The sequence below is a fragment of the Nycticebus coucang genome, chromosome 20 (genome assembly GCF_027406575.1).
Source record: "Nycticebus coucang isolate mNycCou1 chromosome 20, mNycCou1.pri, whole genome shotgun sequence".
In the NCBI taxonomy this organism is placed as follows: domain Eukaryota; kingdom Metazoa; phylum Chordata; class Mammalia; order Primates; family Lorisidae; genus Nycticebus; species Nycticebus coucang.
In genome coordinates this window covers 19172776-19179995 of record NC_069799.1, presented here as the reverse complement: position 1 = coordinate 19179995, position 7220 = coordinate 19172776, and positions in this window count along the sequence as shown.

The window sequence follows — 7220 nt, the reverse complement described above, 5'->3', positions numbered from 1 at the left end:
TAGATCCAGTCTGTTGTAGGCTTAACATTTGCTAAGACAATAGACCTTAAGTGTTCTTACTATAAAAGAGTAGATAATATGTAAGATGATGGATGCATTTACTATCTTGAGTGTATTATTTCACAATGTACATACATATCAAATTATTGCTTTATAAGTAATAAATGCAGTCAAAGTTATTTGTGAAAAAATTTTATGTTATACACATGCACGCACATTTATATATACATAGATCTGAATGACACATTTCTGATAATTTACTGCACAGAGGAAAATTATGAAATAAAAAATTATCAAAATATTAGGTATCAATTGGGAGTATAAAATATGGTTGACAATTCTAAGCCCCTCAATACTGAAGAATTATGTGAGGAGAATAGATAACATAAACTATATTACAGTAGAGAAATTTGGGTATAGAGGATCTAAATTTCTAAGATATTATACTAGAAAATAGAATATTTAGCAGTAAAATAATGTTAGATGTTTTTTGACACAGAGTTCCATTCTGTCAGTCCAGGTAGAGTACCGTGGCATTATCATAGCTTGCAGCAACCTCAAATTTTTGGCTCAAGTGATTCAGCTGCCTCACCTCGCAAGTATTTGAAACTACAGGCACATTAAAATTTATTATTTCTTTAAAATTATGTTTTTATAAAATTAGTAAGTCTAAATTTCTGTAAAATCACCTCCAAATCCTCCTTAGAATTAAAAATCATAAAGCAGAAAAAAAATCTGGATTTATGAAACAACTCTCAATATTTCTTACATTCCCTTCACACATGTAAGACATGAAGAAAAAAAAGACTAGAAATGGAGCTGGGCATGGTGGCTCAGTCTGTAATCCCAGAAATTTGTAGGGATTATATATTCAATGTATTCTGAAGATGTACATATTTTGAAGATATGTATATCTTCAAAAATATATATATCTTCAAAAATACGTGCAGGTATTCCCCTATTCTCCAAACAAATGAAAATGTTGTCAGATCATTTAGTGCCATACAACTCAGGAAAATATGTTTGGTTTTCAACTATGTTCTAAGAAAAATCACTGCAGGGGGTAGTAGAGTTCTTAGAAAATTATGGGGGCAAGATATGATTGCAAGAGGGAATTTACCTAACACTTGCAATCAGTGTAACCTGTCTTATTGTACCCTCAATGAATCCCCAACAATAAAAAAAAAAAAGAAAATTTAAGAGGATAAAGCAGAGATGCTCCTCTGTGAGAGAAAAAGACATACTCAGCCCTCTCTAAATATTTTCTAATGAATCAGAGCTTCCCAAACCACTTTTCTTTTCTTTTTTTTTTTTTTATTGTTGGGGATTCATTGAGGGTACAATAAGCCAGGTTACACTGATTGCAATTGTTAGGTAAAGTCCCTCTTTCAATCATGTCTTGCCCCCATAAAGTGTGACACACACCAAGGCCCAACCCACCTCCCTCCTTCCCTCTCTCAGTCCCCCCCATAACCATAATTGTCATTAATTGTCCTCATATCAAAATTGAGTACATAGGATTCATGCTTCTCCATTCTTGTGATGCTTTACTAAGAATAATGTCTTCCACGTCCATCCAGGTTAATACGAAGGATGTAAAGTCTCCATTTTTTTAATGGCTGAATAGTATTCCATGGCATACATATACCACAGCTTGTTAATCCATTCCTGGGTTGGTGGGCATTTAGGCTGTTTCCACATTTTGGCGATTGTAAATTGAGCTGCAATAAACAGTCTAGTACAAGTGTCCTTATGATAAAAGGATTTTTTCCTTCTGGGTAGATGCCCAGTAATGGGATTGCAGGATCAAATGGGAGGTCTAGCTTGAGTGCTTTGAGGTTTCTCCATACTTCCTTCCAGAAAGGTTGTACTAGTTTGCAGTCCCACCAGCAGTGTAAAAGTGTTCCCTTCTCTCCACATCCACGCCAGCATCTGCAGTTTTGTGATTTTGAGATGTGGGCCATTCTCACTGGGGTCAGATGATATCTCCAGGTTGTTTTGATTTGCATTTCTCTAATATATAGAGATGATGAACATTTTTTCATGTGTTTGTTAGCCATTCGTCTGTCATCTTTGGAGAAAGTTCTATTCATGTGTCTTGCCCATTGATATAAGGGATTGTTGGCTTTTTTCATGTGGATTAATTTGAGTTCTTTATAGATACTAGTTATCAAGCTTTTGTCTGATTGAAAATATGCAAATATCCTTTCCCATTGTGTAGGTTGTCTCTTTGCTTTGGTTATTGTCTCCTTAGCTGTACAGAAGCTTTTCAGTTTAATGAAGTCCCATTTGTTTATTTTTGTTGTTGTTGCAATTGCCATGGCAGTCTTCTTCATGAAGTCTTTCCCCAGGCCAATATCTTCCAGTGTTTTTCCTATGCTTTCTTGGAGGATTTTTATTGTTTCATGCCTTAAGTTTAAATCCTTTATCCATCTTGAATCAATTTTTGTGACTGGGGAAAGGTGTGGGTCCAGTTTCAGTCTTTTACATGTAGACATCCAGTTCTCCCAACACCATTTATTGAATAGGGAGTCTTTCCCCCAAGGTATGTTCTTGTTTGGTTTATCAAAGATTAGGTGGTTGTAAAATGTTAGTTTCATTTCTTGGTTTTCAATTCGATTCCAAGTGTCTATGTCTCTGTTTTTGTGCCAGTACCATGCTGTCTTGAGCACTTTGGCTTTGTAGTACAGACTAAAATCTGGTATGCTGATGCCCTCTGCTTTATTTTTGTTACAGAGAACTGCCTTAGCTATACGGGGTTTTTTCCGGTTCCATACAAAATGCAGAATCATTTTTTCCAAATCGTGAAAGTACGATGTTGGTATTTTGATAGGAATGGCATTGAATAGGTAGATTGCTTTGGGAAGTATAGACATTTTAACAATGTTGATTCTTCCCATCCATGATGTTCTTCCATTTGTTGATATCCTCTGCTATTTCCATTCGGAGGATTTCATAGTTTTATTTATAGAGGTCTTTCACCTCCTTCGTTAGGTATATTCCTAGGTATTTCATTTTCTTTCAGACTATGGTGAAGGGAGTTGTGTCCTTAATTAGCTTCTCATCTTGACTGTTACTGGTGTACACAAAGGCTACTGACTTGTGGACATTGATTTTATATCCTGAAACATTACTGTAGTTTTTGATGACTTCTAGGAGTCTTGTGGTTGAGTCTTTGGGGTTCTCTAAGTATAAGATCATGTCGTCAGCAAAGAGGGAGAGTTTGACCTCCTCTGCTCCCATTTGGATTCCCTTTATTTCCTTGTCTTGCCTAATTGTATTGGCTAGAACTTCCAGCACTACGTTGAATAGTAAAGGTGACAGAGGACATCCTTGTCTGGTTCCAGTTCTAAGAGGAAAAGCTTTCAGTTTTACTCCATTCAGTAAAATATTGGCTGTGGGTTTGTCATAGATACCTTCAATCAGTTTTAGAAATGTGCCACCTATGCCTATACTCTTCAGTGTTCTAATTAGAAAAGGATGCTGGATTTTATCAAATGCTTTTTCTGCATCTATTGAGAGGATCATGTGATCTTTATTTTTGCCTCTGTTCATATGGTGGATAACGTTTATAGACTTGCGTATGTTAAACCAGCCTTGCATCCCTGGGATGAAGCCTACTTCATCTTGATGAATGACTTGGATGATAAGCTGTAATCTATTGGCTAGGATTTTGTTGAGAATTTTTGCGTCTATGTTCATGAGTGAGATTGGTCTGAAATTCTCCTTTTTGTTTGTGTCTCTTCCTGGTTTTGGTATCAGGGTGATGTTTGCTTCATAGAATGTGTTGGGGAAGATTCCTTCTTCCTCAATTTTTTGGAATAATTTCTGCAGTACAGGAATGAGCTCTTCCTTGAAGGTTTGATAGAATTCTGGAGTGAAGCCATCTGGACCAGGGCATTTTTTAGTTGGAAGATTTTTGATTGTTTCTTTGATCTCAGTGCTTGAAATTGGTCTGTTCAGGAGCTCTGTTTCTTCCTGGCTGAGACTAGGGAGAGAGTGTGATTCCAAATATTGATCCATTTCTTTCACATTGTCAAATTTCTGGGCATAGAGTTTCTGGTAGTATTCAGAGATGATCTCTTGTGTCTCTGTGGGATCAGTTGTAATTTCCCCTTTACCATTTCTGATTGAGGTTATTAGAGATTTTACTTTTCTATTCCTCGTTAGTCTGGCCAATGGTTTATCTATTTTATTTATTTTTTCAAAAAACCAACTCCTTGTTTCATTAATTTTCTTTATGATTCTTTTGTTTTCAATTTCATTGATCTCTGATTTGATTTTGGATATTTCTTTTCTTCTACTGAGTTTAGGCTTAGATTGTTCTTCTTTTTCTAATTCCAGAAGATCTCTTGTGAGATTCTTGATGTGCTCTCTTTCTGTTTTTCGAATGTAGGTATCTAAAGCGATGAATTTTCCTCTCAAAACTGCTTTTGCAGTATCCCACAGGTTTTGGTAGCTTCTGTTTTCATTGTTGTTATGCTCAAGGAAGTTAATGATTTCCTGTTTTATTTCTTCCTTCACCCATCTGTTATTCAACAGAAGATTGTGTAGTTTCCATGCCTTTGGGTGGGGTTGAGCATTTTTGTTAGAATTGAGTTCCACCTTTAGTGCCTTATGGTCTGAGAAGATACAAGGTAAAATTTCAATTCTTTTGATTCTGTTGATATTTGTTTTGTGTCCCAGGATATGATCAATTTTGGAGAATACTCCATGGGGTGATGAGAAGAATGTATATTCTTTATCTTTGGGATGGAGTGTTCTATATGCGTCTATCAAGCACAGATGTTCTAGGGTCTCATTTAAGTCTCTTATATCCTTGTTTAATTTCTGTTTATAGGATCTGTCCAGCTCTGTAAGAGGAGTGTTAAGGTCCCCTGTTATTATGGTATTATCAGATATCATATTGCTCAGACTGAGTAAGGTCTGTTTCAAGAATCTGGGAGCATTTAAGTTGGGTGCATAGATATTTAGAATTGAAATGTCTTCTTGTTGTATTTTTCCCTTGACCAATATAAAGTGACCATCTTTGTCTTTTCTGACTTTAGTTGCTTTAAATCCACATGTATCTGAAAATAAGATTGCAACTCCTCTTTTCTTCTGAATTTCATTTGCCTGAAAAATTGTCTTCCAACCCTTGACTCGGAGCTTTAATTTGTCTTTTGAAGCCAGGTGTGTTTCTTGCAGACAGCAAATGGATGGCTTGTGTTTGTTAATCCAGTCAACCAATCTATGTCTCTTCAGTGGGGAATTCAAGCCATTAACATTTATTGAGATAATTGATAAGTGTGGTAGTATTCTATTCGTCTTATTTGGTGAGAGTCCATTGCTTAGTTTTATCTTTTGCATCAGTGTGGAGGTTTGGTTCTGTCCTTTAATTTCTGAGTTCTTACTTTGCTGCTGATCCATTGTGGTGGTCAGTGTGCAGAACAGGTTGAAGTATTTCCTGCAGAGCTGGTCTTGTTGTGGCGAATTTCCTCAATGTTTGTATATCTGTAAATGTTTTGATTTCTCCGTTAATTTTGAAGCTTAGCTTAACAGGGTACAGAATTCGGGGCTGGAAATTGTTCTGTTTAATTAGATTAAAGGTAGATGACCATTGTCTTCTTGCTTGGAAAGTTTCATTAGAGAAGTCTGCGGTCAATCTGATGGATTTGCCCCTGTAGGTCAACTGACGCTTACTCCTGGCAGCTTGCAGAATCTTTTCTTTTGTCTTGACTTTGGACAGGTTCATCACAATGTGTCTTGGAGAAGCTCAGTTAGAGTTGAGGCGACCTGGGGTCCGATAGCCCTCTGAAAGCAGTGTGCCAGAATCTTTGGTGATATTTGGGAAATTTTCTTTTATAATATTCTCTAGTATGGCTTCCATTCCTCTGGGGCATTCTTCTTCCCCTTCTGGAATTCCTATAACTCGTATGTTGGAACGCTTCATAAAGTCCCATAATTCTGACAGTGAACGTTCTGCTTTCTCTCTCTTCTTTTCTGCCTCTTTTACTATCTGAGTTATCTCAAGAACTTTGTCTTCTACCTCTGAAATTCTTTCTTCTGCATGGTCTAACCTGTTGCTGATACTTTCCATTGCATCTTTAAGTTTCCTGACTGACTGTTTCATTTCCTTCAGCTCTGCTATATCCTTTTTATATTCTTCATATCGTTCATCTCTGATTTGATTCTGTTTTTGGATTTCCTTTTGGTTATTTTCCACTTTATTAGCAGTTTCCTTCATTGTTTCCATCATTTCTTTCGTTGTTTTCAACATGTGTATTCTAAATTCCCTTTCTGTCATTCCTAACATTTCTGTTTAAGTGGAATCCTCTGCAGTAGCTACCTCATGGTCTCTTGGCGGGGTTTTTCTGGACTGGTTCTTCATGTTGCCTGGAGTTTTCTGCTGATTCTTCCTCATGGGTGATTTCTTTTATCTGTTTCCTTGCCCTAATTTTCCTTTCTCTTCCTCTTGCTCTTTAAGTTCTCGTGCCTGTGGAATAAGGGTTACAGGACCAGAAGGGTGAGAATGTTTAAGAGCAAAAAAGGGATGAAAGAAAGGAGGACCGAGTGATAAGAAAAAAAAAAAAAAGAAAAATAGAGAAAGGAGAGGGGGTGGGTAAAAGGAATATTGACAAAAAGAAGAGAGGCACAGAAAGAGGGTGACAGAGCAATATAGGTGTACAGTAGGGTACTTTGATACAACCTTAAAAAAAAAAAACACCTTCTGGGGGTGCCCAGTGGGGTGGTTCCCTTGAGGTCAGCAGCTCTTTGCTAACCTGATCAGACACAGTACCCCACCTCCACCAAGTAGAGAGGAAAGACAAAAATGCTGTAAATCAAACCAAAACAAGCAAACAGAGAACTTTAAGGGATAAAATTGGCTGGAAAAACCAAATAATAGTGGTAGAAACACTAACAAAAATGAAGTTCTAATTATGGAAATAGGCAGCAATGGGAAATTATACTTAAACTAGAGAAATTGAGAAAGAAAAAGGATCTGCATGGAAAAGGTTGATCTTAAAAAACAAAACAACAATCCACAACATCAAAATAAACAAAAAAAACAACCAAACCAAAAAAAAAAAAAAAAACCACAACCAAAAACAAAGCAGTATGTATATGTTATTGAATATTGTCTGGGCAACACGTGGTCTTCTGGGGTATGAGATGTTAATCACAGTTCTGATACGACTGGAGGCTGCTAGTTTCTCAAATCCCAGCAGGTAGACACCCTA